The following is a 13,950-nucleotide window of genomic DNA, read 5'->3' on the forward strand; positions in this document are numbered from 1 at the left end:
GATGTAGCTTAAATCATGTGCTAGAATCCCACGTGTGAGTTGGATATATTCCAAGGCTTGTACCATCATACTAGGCCCATGTGGCACCTAATTTACCATTCTAGAGAAAATAAAAACATCTTTTATAATTTTGAATTTTTTTTCCCTCCATTCATACAAGTGTGGAATTAAGTAAAGAATTGTTGAACTGATACAGAGATAGAAATTTTCGTAGTGGAACATGCTCCTTTTCCACATAACTACATTAGTAAACCATCATTGATAAAACCATATTAAAAACTCTTTTAATCATTAAAAATACAAGAAAACATTAATAAATAACCACAAGGTAAAATGAATACATTTAGGGAAAATTGGTAATATAATAGTTACATAATATGTTGTAAAGGTATGAATATGGCTTGTAAATGAAAGATTTGGGTATCCATTATGATAACATATCTAGAGCCCAGCAATTTTCATGTGAATCACTTGAAGATAGAGATAGCCATGCATCTAGTAGTGGTAATGAAGATAGACCTACCTTAGTAGCAATAGCAAAAGAAGATACCTCTCAAGAGGAAGGAACACTTAATGAATAAATAGAAGAGAGATCCTATGAGTGTTCTCGTATAGAATATAATAAGAGAATACTTGGGATTGATGAATATGGGATACTTCTCAGACCTGTGGAAGATCTCATGGTCACAGAGAGGAATCTAGATCTCTATGGTTCCTCAGCTAACACGTATGATAAGAAAAGAAAAGGATCTTGATGAAAGGATCAGTTCAGTCATGAAAAAATCACTTTCTGTGCCCGAATGAGCGAGCAATGATGATTCCTCCGACCCCATAAAAAAGAGGTTTAGCTGGTTCTCTCTTCCTGTCCTTCCCTACCTTATTTTCTAGCCTTACCTTTCTTTCCAACTTGGCCTTCTTAGTTGTTCCCTCCTTCTCTTCTGTGGTGCCAAATAATATCTAATCCTACCTCCTGTGGTGGATAGCCGGCTATTTTAGAAAGACTATTGTAAAAGAGATCACGGAGCTATCAAAAGAAAACCTCAAGCAGAATGAGCAATTGAAAAATTATGATCTTGAGAATGAAAAGTTGAGAAAAGAAATAGTTGATATAAATGCTCAATAAGAATGGGCTAGCAGACTAAACGAGATGTTGACTAATAAACCGCATGATAAAAAAACTTTATGTGAAATCCTACAAGTTGAATTAGTCTCATTGAGATATGACCTAGAAAATAAAAATAAAGGTTTGTCTCAATATTTGTTATAGACATTTTTGAGCACTGCAACCCCAAGCATGAAATGTCCATAAACCAAGGGCTCCTAAGTCCCTAAAAGTGTTGTTATAACCCCTAAAGGAACAAGGTCAACTGATTACAGCTTCTCCCAGAAGTTCTCCATGAAAAACTGCTCAGAATTGGTCAAAACAAGATCATTTCAGCTGCTCCATAGGCAAAGTGCGTTGCATCTCACCTAAAAACACTGTGTGGGTGCATTGCATTTCAAAAAACCCTTCTATGGGGTGCGATGGGCGAGAAATGACAAATGGAAGTGTCATTCTGCGAGGTGGAGAGGCAATGGAAGCTTCCAGAAACTTCTCCTGTGACACTTGCCTCTCTGAATTCGACCAAGGATGAGTAAGAGATCATCAATCTCCAAGTGGAAGCAAGAACTATCAGAGGGAAGACACTAATCAAATCACAAGCTGACTCATCTCCGTTACAGATATCTATATATGGATCCCTCATCCCAGAGATCCAGAGGCTGGAATTTTGCATATTGTAAGGAATTGTTGTTGGTTTCTTGAGACAAACATCAGATTGTTGGGTGATCTAAGCTTTGTATGAGGTGAAGAGGGGCTTCCTTTCTGAGAGGATGATGTTGGGTCAGAACAACTGGTTGTAACTCCCCTTGGCTCTTTCTTGTTTATCAATAAAAAGCTATTCAAGTTTTCCTCCATACTCTTGTGTAATTTATGTTTGCTGCATTTGTATGGTCAATTTACATCTGATCCTAGATTGTTTATGATTATAGATCCATGTTCTCGTATAGTGCTATGCTACTATGATCTTACAGGTACTTTGTGAAGCTGGGCGTGCAAGGGAACAAGTAGCGAAAGACTATCAAGAAAGAGAGGAATCGAACTAGGAGATTAGCGCAAGACAGAGGTTGGTCTTCTTTGTTCTTCTCTATCTATACTTCATAAAGGAAAAATGAAAGTAGCTTTACTTTGTTTGTTTCTAAGGCAGCTATCACACCTTAGTGGGATAAGCAGTTCTGAGTAGACACTTTCCCTGTAACAAAATGGCGACTCCGCTGGGGACGAATTAGTTTGTTTGTTTATCTTCCTTGTTGTCTATTTCATAAACTTACAGACGGAGTCTGAAGTCATGCCAGGTAGCTTTCGAACTGCATTTGCTATGCAAATGCAAAGTAGATAAATGCCGCTTCAGTCAATCTCCATGATCTGTTTATGATTTAAACAACTGATTCACAAACTCTCTGATTGCCCCTTGTGGTAGCTCTTAGATCCTCCTTAGATCTACCCCTAATTGTTGCATTACTGATTACCATTTGCTCGGCCAAAACCCATGAACTGAACTGCAAACTGTGACCCGGAACCCAAGCAAAGTCTCGTCTCTGGCCCAGCACAGGTACTATTCTGAGAATCTGAAATTCAGTGCACTTCCCGAGTGTAGTAGGTGCGCTGCATTTCAAATTCCCTATGTTACAGGTGCGCTGATCAGACTAGGCATTGTGCAGTTTTGGTTTCTGTGATTCATTCTTTCCAGTTCTATTCATGAATTTTGTTGCTTGTGATCAGTATATCTCTGTTTGAAACCCCTTTTCTTTGCTATTATTCTACCTCCTTTGTACAAAAGAACTGTAAATGTCTTTGTGTGTTTGTTGAGTCATTTTCAGTTCTCCTTTGTAAAAAGCAACATAATCGCACTGTCGTCCTTTGGTTTGAAAGTGTCGCAAGTGTCGTTTTCAATCATAGGAAAGAGTTTGATTGCTGTAGATAGTTGATTATCCTGTTACTATTGTTTTTGGTCTGAATTTGTAATTTTCCTAGTGTCGAAAACAAGTATTCATTTCCAAATCGTAAGGTGTTGTGATTGTCTCCATTTTTTATTTCGAAAAGAAACTTGTTGATAACTGTCGCTTGAAAAGTAATTCATATTTGTGCATCAACTTTCTTTTTATCATTTACATACTAAGAAAGTCGAAAACAAATACATGCATGTGCATTTTCATTTAGACAGTCTGATTGGTTTGATTTAGGAAAGTGCATTTAGAGTGTGCTCTTTGCTCTTTGTGAAAGGATTCTGTCTTTCTTTCCTTAGTAGCTAGGATTTTCATTGCACCAAGAAGATAAAAAGATTGTTTATCATCTTAGATTGCATTTTAGGAATTATACTAAATCTCGTGGTGAACCTAAAAGGAAAACTTCATAAACAAGATCAACCATAAAATAAATTCAATGAATCTAACAATACTTTGGAACCTAACGCACAACATTTAGAAGTCTAGGCTAGAGACGTATTACGGCATCGTAAAGCCTAGTAACTGTTGTTCTCACTGATGGTTGGGTGATTCCTCCACTTTGAGATGATAAGTGCCAGTACAGACTTGTGCTCCCACATACCGTCGAGTATATTTTGGGAGACCCCAATAGGATTAATCCTTTATCCATAGGAAGCCGTGTCTGCCGCCCTATTGATCGCAATGCACTGAACACAGCATTTAGGAAGATTGACTGTCGTACCGTAAAAAGTATTCTGCAGTTTTGCGATTGGTTTGGTAATCCCTCTACCTAGATTTCCAGAGCAGTCCCTTTCGTTCCTTTTCAAACTCTTTAATGGAAAAGGTCCATCTGAGCACTTGTCACTTCAGGCTCATTAAAAATCGAAGGAGACTAGAGTCATCTTTTGTTTTTTCTCGACTCTTAAAATTTGAAAAAACAAGTTGTGTTAAAGCTTCTAAAATTTATTTTAAACGGAATAATCATCACCTTTTCCTACGTTGATCTTGGGTTGAAGAAAATGGAGTCCACCAACCAAGGAGTTCCCCTTGGAGGAAATCCTAGTCCCTTCTCCTCTTGGGGAGATGTTGGTGCACCCCATATGGCCACATTGTCGCTTCCAGGACTGACAATTGGCTTGCCTGTATGGCTCTTCTCAACCTCTGTCGTTCAGAACACCACAATTCCTGAACAGTCGAGTCAGCAACTAGACGAATCCAGAGTTACCCACCAACCTTCTACTTCCTCCAATTCTTCCTCTCCTCCTTCTTCTTCACTTGATGGGGTTGGTAAAGCCAAAAATCAAGTACCTGAGAAGAAGAAGAAAAATAATAAGAAAGAGAAGAAGAAGAAGGATTCAAAAGCGAAAGGGGGCAACCGAGCATCATCTAGCGAAAATCCACACACTACACCGACCAGGCCTAAATCGCCATGTGTCATTTGCAAAGGAGACCACTATCATAGATATTGTCCTTGCATCCCTCGGATCTTAAGGGACTGGTCTCCTCGTTTGCACAACCCAGTGTCGTCAACCTCTGATGATCATGTTGAAAACACACCGTCGACTAGTGAAAGTGAAGCCCCAGGACAAAAAGGAAAATATAGATTTCCTTGTAAATTGTGCGAAGGCGACCATGTTGTCCACTGTTGTCCCTTCTTAGACGAGGCAAAAAGAGTTTTGGACGATCGTCCGGTTTCACTGTTACGACTTCCTCCTGGATATAAAAAACTCTTGCCGAGTCCATCACTAGTTGAAAAACCGGCTGACCCGCCCAGATGGTCAGCTGAAGCATCTATCATTGAAGACAAGCCATCTGAACCCATACCAGACGAAATTCAAAAGGTCGAGGTGGCAGTTGACCCGGTCTTTCCTTCAGAGGTTCCATCTTCAGATGATACAGTCACCGAAGAGAACAAGGATGACACCGTCCAAATTCTTTTCGTAAGCACAGACTCCGATGAACATGGGGGCAATTTACCCGTTCCTTTACCACAGGAAAGAAGTTCGTCAGAGTCATACCTGACCGTCTATTCGGTCCCACCTCCAAGCAACCTAGTTGTCTCCTTCGATTGGAATCAACTAGGCAGACCCCGTTTACCGGCTAGTGTACCATTCCGTATCATTGTTCAAATATATAGGATGGTTATGGCCGGTACCATCATAGATGAAGGGGCTTCTATGAGTATCCTTTCCTTGACTGCTTGGAAAGCGCTTGGTTCACCATCGCTTTTTCCTGAGATGAGAAATCTAACAGGCTTTGACAAAGGAACCAGTCGACCGTTAGGGATCCTTCCCAATGTGCCCATAACATTGAGAGGGAAAATCGTTCAAATGAACGTAATGGTAGCTCAAGGACCCCTGGATTATAATCTACTCCTTGGACGAGACTATATTTATTTCATGGGAGCGATTGTCTCCTCACTCTTTAGAGTAATGTGTTTTCCACACGAAGGAAGAGTGGTCAAGCTCGTGGACCAGCTTTCATTTCTCGGATCACACAGAGCAAATAGTCATATACCATCCCTGAATGGTCTTTTCACGCAAGGAATGTCTCATCAATCTCCAGTCCGTCTACCTGATGAGCGTGAGTGATTCGGGGGACATGACTGAAACCCAGGGGGCATGCACCCTGGTCTGCTTCAGCAGGAAAACTTCGGGTATAGGGTAGGCTTCCGCGAGAGAATATGACTAGTCTGTACTCCCGTCCGTGATTGGAAGAGGGGGTTATTCTGGAATAAGATTCTCTTGTCAAAAGTTATGTGGGTTGGCAGGCATTGCCACTCACCTTTGTTTATTTCGATAAACATCGTCGAAGAAGTGTTTTGTTTACACCGTGAATAGAACAATCTTTGGTAACCTGTAAGAGGTATACCTCTCTCAGTAAAACAATTTTTTTAACGGAAAGAAGAAGGGGTAACCTTGAAATTCTATTTTATACCTGGGGGCATGCAAACCTTTTGGCATGCAAGCGAAGAGCGACTATTTATTTTTTTAAATTTGTAGGTCCTCTAACCCTTTAAACTCGTAGGATTGGTCGTTTCCTAACTTGCATAAAGGAAGGATGTGGGGCAAAACTCTAAAAATTGTCATTTTTATATATGAGACATTCTTATTATACGACTGGATTAATCGAGCAGTTTTAAGACATAGTTCAAGCTCGTTAAAAAATAAACATAAGTCATGAGCAAATGTTTCCCCCAAGTGTTTAAGCTCAATAAAAAAAAATGAACCGATTTCCCGGTAAATAACCATCGTGAATGTAGTATTTCAGCCTTTAAAAGCCTTGGTCGTGTTCTCATCATCACCTCCACTCTGTATTGGCCGATCATTCACCTCCATTTGATTGTTTACCCCTTTTTTTAAGAACAGCTGCGAAGAGTGATCTCACTAGCCATCCTTGTAACACTGCCGTGATTGGAAAATTCCAAACCTTACCTGGAATCAGCTGCTACCCATTTTATCACTCGTTCCTCAAAAGACGAGTCTCCTTTAAGCTCTTTTCAATTGACTCGTAAAATATGAAAAGATTGCCGAGCCATTGGCCTCTCCAGCTCGTTAAAGGGACCGGAAGTGCTATCCCTCCTCTAAATTTTAATCTTTTTGGACCTGAGGGATTATTACACAAAAAAATCGAGCGCTCGTTTTGTTCGGCTCGTTAAAAGTATTGAAAATTCATCCCTTATGTATTGTTTTATACTTTTTTGGACTTAAGGGATTAGATGACGAAAAAGGAATTTTGGAGTTTCCTTTACGTTCCTTTTCAAACTCTCTAAAATTTAAAAGGACCGAGTTATCTTTGTCGTTAAGCTCGTTAAAATTTTAATAGCGACAAACTTGTCTATAGACGAGAACGAGTTTCACTATTGCTAGGCTCGTTAAAACATAGCGATGGGTTTGCCCGAAGGGAAAATTATAGAACAAGCATATGTTATCCTCCTCAAGCTTGATAAAAATAAAGAGGTACTGGTCAGCAATGACTGGGGAAAAATTGGGAAGAAAACTTGAAGAAACTTTGTTGGTAGCAAGTCGCTCTTGAACATGACACTTTCACTCCGCATCCAAGTTGGGTTGGGTTGTTTCATTCACCGGTCACATTGCCATGGTACCATCACACCATCCACATTTGGGGTTAATGCTACCAATCCATCATGTCAGTGTCGCCGATATGTTCAAGAGAAGTCATTCAGAGAATTCACCTGTGTCTCACCTGCTACAATACATTTACACTCCATTCTTTCATGACCGCCACCCTGAACCTTATGTCACCAGATCGTTTTCACCTCCATTAAAATCATTTGCTCCATTCTGTGTCATTGATGTGGGACTCATTAAGGCCCTCCTATGATGGATCGCTTCTTGTCGACATCAGCTCATTATCCAAGAAGTTGATCTAGGAACACCCCATTCAGTATTTTGAAGCTTGCATGCCTCAATGGCAAGTTTCTCACTTCCGGCGACAGGTTTACATCAATGACCTTTGACCGAAAGATTTTGCGTGGTGTTCGATGCCAAGTCCTTTATTCACACCACGTGAATTGTACTGCAGTACCTTGAGGGTCATTATCATTATCGGTGATTCCTCTCGCGCTTGTTAACAGCTTACATCATTGGCTAGTAATCAAGCGATGTCTTTTCATGTTCGACTCCAGAACATCTCTCACATGGATAGACTTGTACTTCGAGTGAAGATCGAATGAGATTGAAGACCTCGGACTAGTTTCATCCATCCGGGCTGCGATATATGTTCAGGGAAATAAAAACATCAAATGTACATCATTGCTGCACAGATAATCATCCAATCAAAGGGATGATGGCTATATCAGAATCATCAGTCTACACTCAGATGATTGTCTGTACTATGTACATGAAAATGAATTTATAAAGCTGAGCATGGGAATGCCCGCCTCAGCTAGATCATGAAAATATTATGAAGATAATGTATTGTATTGTATCTTATTATAGGTCTCCTCCCAGCTTGAAAGAACTTCGGATCCTCATAATAAAGCATTTCAGCCGACATCAAAAGATTAACGACTTCATGCTTTAGGGGGCAACTGTTATAGACATTTTTGGGCACTGCAACCCCAAGCATGAAATTTCCATAAACCAAGGGCTCCTAAGTCCCTAAAAGTGTTGTTCTAACCCCTAAAGGAACAAGGTCAACTGATTACAGCTTCTCCCAAAAGTTCTCCATGAAAAACTGCTCAGAATTGGTCAAAACAGGATCATTTCAACTGCTCCAAAAGCAAAGTGCGTTGCATCTCACCTAAACACACTGTGTGGGTGCGTTACATTTCAAAAAGCCCTTCTATGGGGTGCGATGGGCGAGAAATGACAAATGGCAGTGTCATTCCGCGAGGTGGAGAGGCAATGGAAGCTTCCAGAAACTTCTCCTGTGACACTTGCCTCTCTGAATTCAACCAAGGATGAGTAAGAGATCATCAATCTCCAAGTGGAAGCAATAACTATCAGAGGGAAGACACTAATCAAATCACAAGCTGACTCATCTTCGTTACAGATATCTATATATGGATCCCTCATCCCAGAGATCCAGAGGCTGGAATTTTGCATATTGTAAGGAATTGCTGTTGGTTTCTTGAGACAAACATCAGATTGTTGGGTGATCTAAGCTTTGAATGAGGTGAAGAGGGGCTTCCATGCTGAGAGGATGATGCTGGGTCAGAACAACTGGTTGTAACTCCCCTTGGCTCTTTCTTGTTTATCAATAAAAAGCTATTCAAGTTTTCCTCCATACTCTTGTCTAATTTATGTTTGATGCATTTGTATGGTCAATTTACATCTGATCCTAGATTGTTTATGATTATAGATCCATGTTCTCGTATAGTGCTATGCTACTGTAATCTTACAGGTACTTTGTGAAGCTGGGCGTGCAAGGGAACAAGTAGCGAAAGACTATCAAGAAAGAGAGGAATCGAACCAGGAGATTAGCGCAAGACAGAGGTTGGTCTTCTTTGTTCTTCTCTATCTATACTTCATAAAGGAAAAATGAAAGTAGCTTTACTTTGTTTGTTTCTAAGGCAGCTATCACACCTTAGTGGGATAAGCAGTTCTGAGTAGACACTTTTCCCTGTAACAATATTAGAAGCAATAGTAGGATGTTAAGCAACAACATCAAAGAAGAGAGAGTAATAGGTAGAGGAGGTAGCAACAACATATAATTCCTTGAGGTAGCAATTAAAACAACCATGGAAGGCACATGAATAAACAACAAAATTCATTTCCCTCTTAAGGAGAAAGCCTTCAAAGAAAAGGTATCTTCTTTTATCAAAATCCATTTCATGGTTATTATTTTTCTTGCAATAATTTTGGACATAAAGCCATGGATTGTAGATGGCATGCAAGAAAATAGAGTGTGTGGAGCAGCAGTAGGATAAAGTATGTTGGCAGTGGTATCGGCCTTGCTATGAATGTTGATAAGTATATAAATCCTTTTGTCTCACTCCTATATCATGTTGAATACTACAACTATGGAAACGTTGGGCACAAGGCAATAGGCTGCAAGTATAGCAGGGCGAAGCATGCCTCTCAAAATATGCATGCTAATGTAGCAACATGACCATTGAAGACAACAAAGGAAACTGAGTTTGTCTTAAGTGTTCTGTGTAAAGGGTGCATGTTGAACAATGGAAGGATAAATAATCAAGGAGTTGACTCTTTTACGAAGAAAAATCAAAGAAAAATTAAGAGGGACAATTCTCATATTCCTGTGGTAAAACCCTTTCTAAGTTCCAGTTGTAATGAGTGCAAGCTTTAGGTAAGGAAAGGGGGTAGAAACCCAATTAATTTTCTCTTTAAAACAAAGAAAAGAGGATGCAAGAGAATTTGGGTGAAGAGAGAGGAATGAAAGGAAAAAATATCTCTAGCCATGTGAAACCAAGAAAATGCCCAAACAAAGGAAAAGGAGAAGCTAGAAGGAAATGCTTCTATCGTGACTCAACTATTGAAGGCTTGGAAGAAGGAGGACAATATACTCAGGGGGAGTAAATCCTTTGTTTCTCTTCAATGAAGGAATAGAATGGCCTCAAGGGAGTCCAAATGAGTCAAATTTTGTTGGCATTACGGTGTGCATGATTCCAGCTAGCTGATGTTGGCATTGCTTTCATGATGGCGGCCAACTTATGTTAGCATTGATGTCAACCCTATGTAGACTAGCTGATGTATTGATGCCTTAATTATAGTATGGTTGTGGTTGATTGAGTTGGAATTGAGTTACTTGTTTTGGCATCGAAGTTGACCTTATGATGTCACTCATGATGATTAGATGATGTCTTTCGTATGGTTGATGGTTCTAAATGTAGTGGTGGTGTTTATGTTCTTGTTCATGACTTAGTGTAGGAACTGGAGGATGACTTGTTGCAATAGTATGTTGGTTTGATGATGATGTTGGAGATGTGCTTAAGTGTGTTACAAAGGTGTTGCATCTTGTGCAGGTGTTTGAGGAGAGTAGAGGACTTGTTGGAGGACAATTGAATCCTTGTTTTTTGGCCTTTTAGGTCAACTTGGTAGTGACACATAGGAGAGATGTTTTTCCTATTTGCATAGGTGTCACAGGACTTGGAATAGGTTTGGAGGTGAGTTCAGATGTTGGAGAAGGTGATCCAACATATGGCAAAGGTTATGATTAGATATTTATGTTTTTCATTATGCTATGCCCCAAATGCACCCATGTAGGCTTGTGCATGCAGTTGAAAGGATCTAATTGCACGGAGACAAGCCTGTACATGTTTTTACAACCGAGATCAAGCAATTTTGTGTTTGTGATTGAGCTTCTTCATGAAAAATATTTGGATTCCTCGAACACAAAAAATGTATTTCGACTTAGAAATGCCCACAAGCTTCTATATTAATTGGATAAGGTCAAAATACGTTGAGTAAGTCCTCGGGTGTGAATGCTTTTAGTACATAACTAGTGGTGATAATGGCTTGATTTTGGCAACTTTTTTCACTCTTGATCCTAGTCCAAAAGTGAATTTTACCCGACTTGTTTTCTATTCTTCATTTTGGAGTTAAGTGATGGTTGGTTTTATGTGAGAGTGAGTGAGTGAAGAATGCATGGAGAAGGAATGCTTCAGACCTAGTTAATAGCATAGATACATTTTGTAGATGTGTAAATGGCAGCATTATATAAGAATTCTGATACAACAGAGCATCAGTGTTTAGATAATATTTGTGGCTGGTATAGAAGAGTTTATTTGGAGGATATGGAGTATATTCTATGTTTTTGGATGATTGTATTATTGATGTTTGCATTTGTGACACTATTTGTTAGAGCTTGAGAGCATGTCTTTGGTGGTGTTTTATTTGATTTATCAATGGTGTCTTGCTACTGGAGAGCATATTGTAGAGTTGAATCAAGTTGAGTAGAGAATTATTGGTTCCAGTTTTAAAATGAATGAAATTGATGTCTGCATAGAGTAGAGAAGAAATGACTTCATGCAAGTGGAGTAGTGATTTTGAAGCTTTAGTGAAAGGAACCATTTCTACATCCAATGAGAGTTGGATAGTACAATCAAAGTTGGGCAAGGATCATTGATCATAGTGGCTTTCAATGGATGGTAGTCTGTAGATCTGTGTGAGAACATAGTCTTCTAGGTTGATTAGTATAATTGAGTCTCCTAGATGATGGGGGTTAGCTAATTGTATATGAGGTCGAGTCTCCTAGTTGATGGGGGTCATTTATGAGGGCATCATACTCCTTTTGCATCGCTTCTTTCCATTCATCATTAGAAGCAGGTTCTTTGAAGGAAGTTGGTTCAAAATATGTATACAAGTTCAATTCACAATCATAAGTAACATCCATATCAACAGGTGAATTAGAGTCATCTACATCACCTCCATTTTGCCAGTTTGAATTTCTAGTTCATGTCTTTCCAACCTCATCAGGATGAATACTTTCAAGTGTCTTTGTCAGCCACTTTGGGGGACCCTTCTCAGATGGTCCAGGCTGCTCTGTTGATTGAGTTGGGACTGAATCAAGATTGAGTCTCCCAGTTCTATCAATCACATCACTTAAAGCATCATCCATTGTTGGAGTTTCATGTGGGGGAGAGAGTACTTCAGAAGAAGAATCCACATGTTGATCTAGTATAGGAATCCACCCTTCAAGATGTGGAATCTGATTATCAAATTCTTGAAATGATTTTGCATTTGCAAATCTATCCAAGCAATCGAGTTTCCGCTCAACAACATTGTCAGTTTTGGATGATTCAAGAAAAATTACATCTCTAGATACAACAAACTTTTTATTGACTTCATCGTAGAGACGGTATGCTTTGAAGGTGTTTGAATACCCCAGGAAGATACACTTACGACTTCTTGCACCAAGTTTGTTTCTATGTACCTTTGGTATCAAGGCCTAATAGGTGGAACCAAAGACCCTGAGATGCTTTACCGGAGGAACATGCCCATACCACATTTCATATGGAGTCTTGTTTCTAATAGCATTAGATGGACATCTATTTTTTATATATGCAGCACATAGAACAGCATCAGCCCAAGACATTATCTTTACATTTTTGAAGAAGAGCATAGAGCGTACCATATTTAAGATTGTCCTATTCATTCTTTTAGCTACGCCATTCTGTTGGGGATTGTAAGGTACGGTTGTTTGATGTTTGATCCCATGTTAGTGAAGATAGTTTTCAAATTCATTTGATGTGTATTATTTTCCATTATCAGTGCGAATAGACCCAATATGAGATTGTGCATCATTTTCAATCCATTTATGAAAGTTCTTGAATGTTTGAAAAGCATCAGATTTGTTCTTCAATAAATAAACCCAACACATTCTGCTCATCAATAAATGTCATCATATATTTATGTCCATTTGCAGAAGGAAAAGGCATTGGACCACATAAATCTGAATGAATGAGTTCAAGTTTTTATGTGCTCTTGAATGTGAATCATGAAAAGACTGTTTGCTATGCTTTCCTAGAATGTAAGCATCACATTGCTTAAATTTCTTAGGTATTGTAGGAAAATCAGCAACACCATTTTTCTTCAACAAGCGGAGGTTGTCATAGTTCAAATGTCCAAATATAGCATGCCATAATAAACTTGATGGAAGTGTACCTTCTTCATAATGAGAATTGTATGAGAAATGTTGTGCACAAGAAGAGGTACCTTGCAGCTTGAGAAGCCTTTCTTATTCTATTCCCCTCATGACAAGTGAGTGGTCAGATGATTTTCTCACCTCTAGCTTGCTACCAAACATATGAATGGAGTGACCTTGCTGGCGGATGTGGATCAAGGACAACAAGCTTCTCTTGAGCTATGGGAGATCTAGAATATGATGCAGAAGAAAGTATGGAAGACTAGGCAATTTAAGCCTGATTGTGCCAAACCCTGATGGCTTGATTTTTGATTGGTCTGCAAAGTATACTGCTCCATCAACATTGTCAGTAAATTCTTCAAAAAAATATTTTCTATGAGTCATGTGGCAAGTTGCTTCTGAATCAAGCAATCAATCATTTTTCCAAGAAGCAAGTGAAGCATTAAATAAATCTTCATTTACTCCAATATTACATTGTGCCACAACATAGTGAGCGGATTCAGGTGCTTTACCTTTGTCTTTGTCATTAGTTTTACCTTTTTGTTGGTTTCTTTGCTGCTCAATTTTGTCCCATGGTAAATTGCATGTAGAGGCATCATGTGATCCATTTCTTTTGCAACGTATGCAGTGCAAATCTGCCTTTTCTCCTTGAGAGTGTATGCCCCCCCTACCTCTAAAATATCTTCCTCTTCCTCTTCGACCACCTCTTCCTCTGGAAGAATCTTGAGTAGGATTCTTTTCTTTATGAGTAAGGCACACAGCCTCTTCAGAAGATTCAGGGGTTGTCTTCTTTCCAAAATCTTTCTCTCTTTCAACAATTTTTTTCACAAGATAGTCAAAGGTAATATCTTTGAG

This window comes from Pinus tabuliformis, chromosome 1_2, assembly GCF_031772625.1.
Source record: "Pinus tabuliformis cultivar Carrire ecotype Pingquan chromosome 1_2, CPIR1, whole genome shotgun sequence".
Taxonomy (NCBI): Eukaryota; Viridiplantae; Streptophyta; class Pinopsida; order Pinales; family Pinaceae; genus Pinus; species Pinus tabuliformis.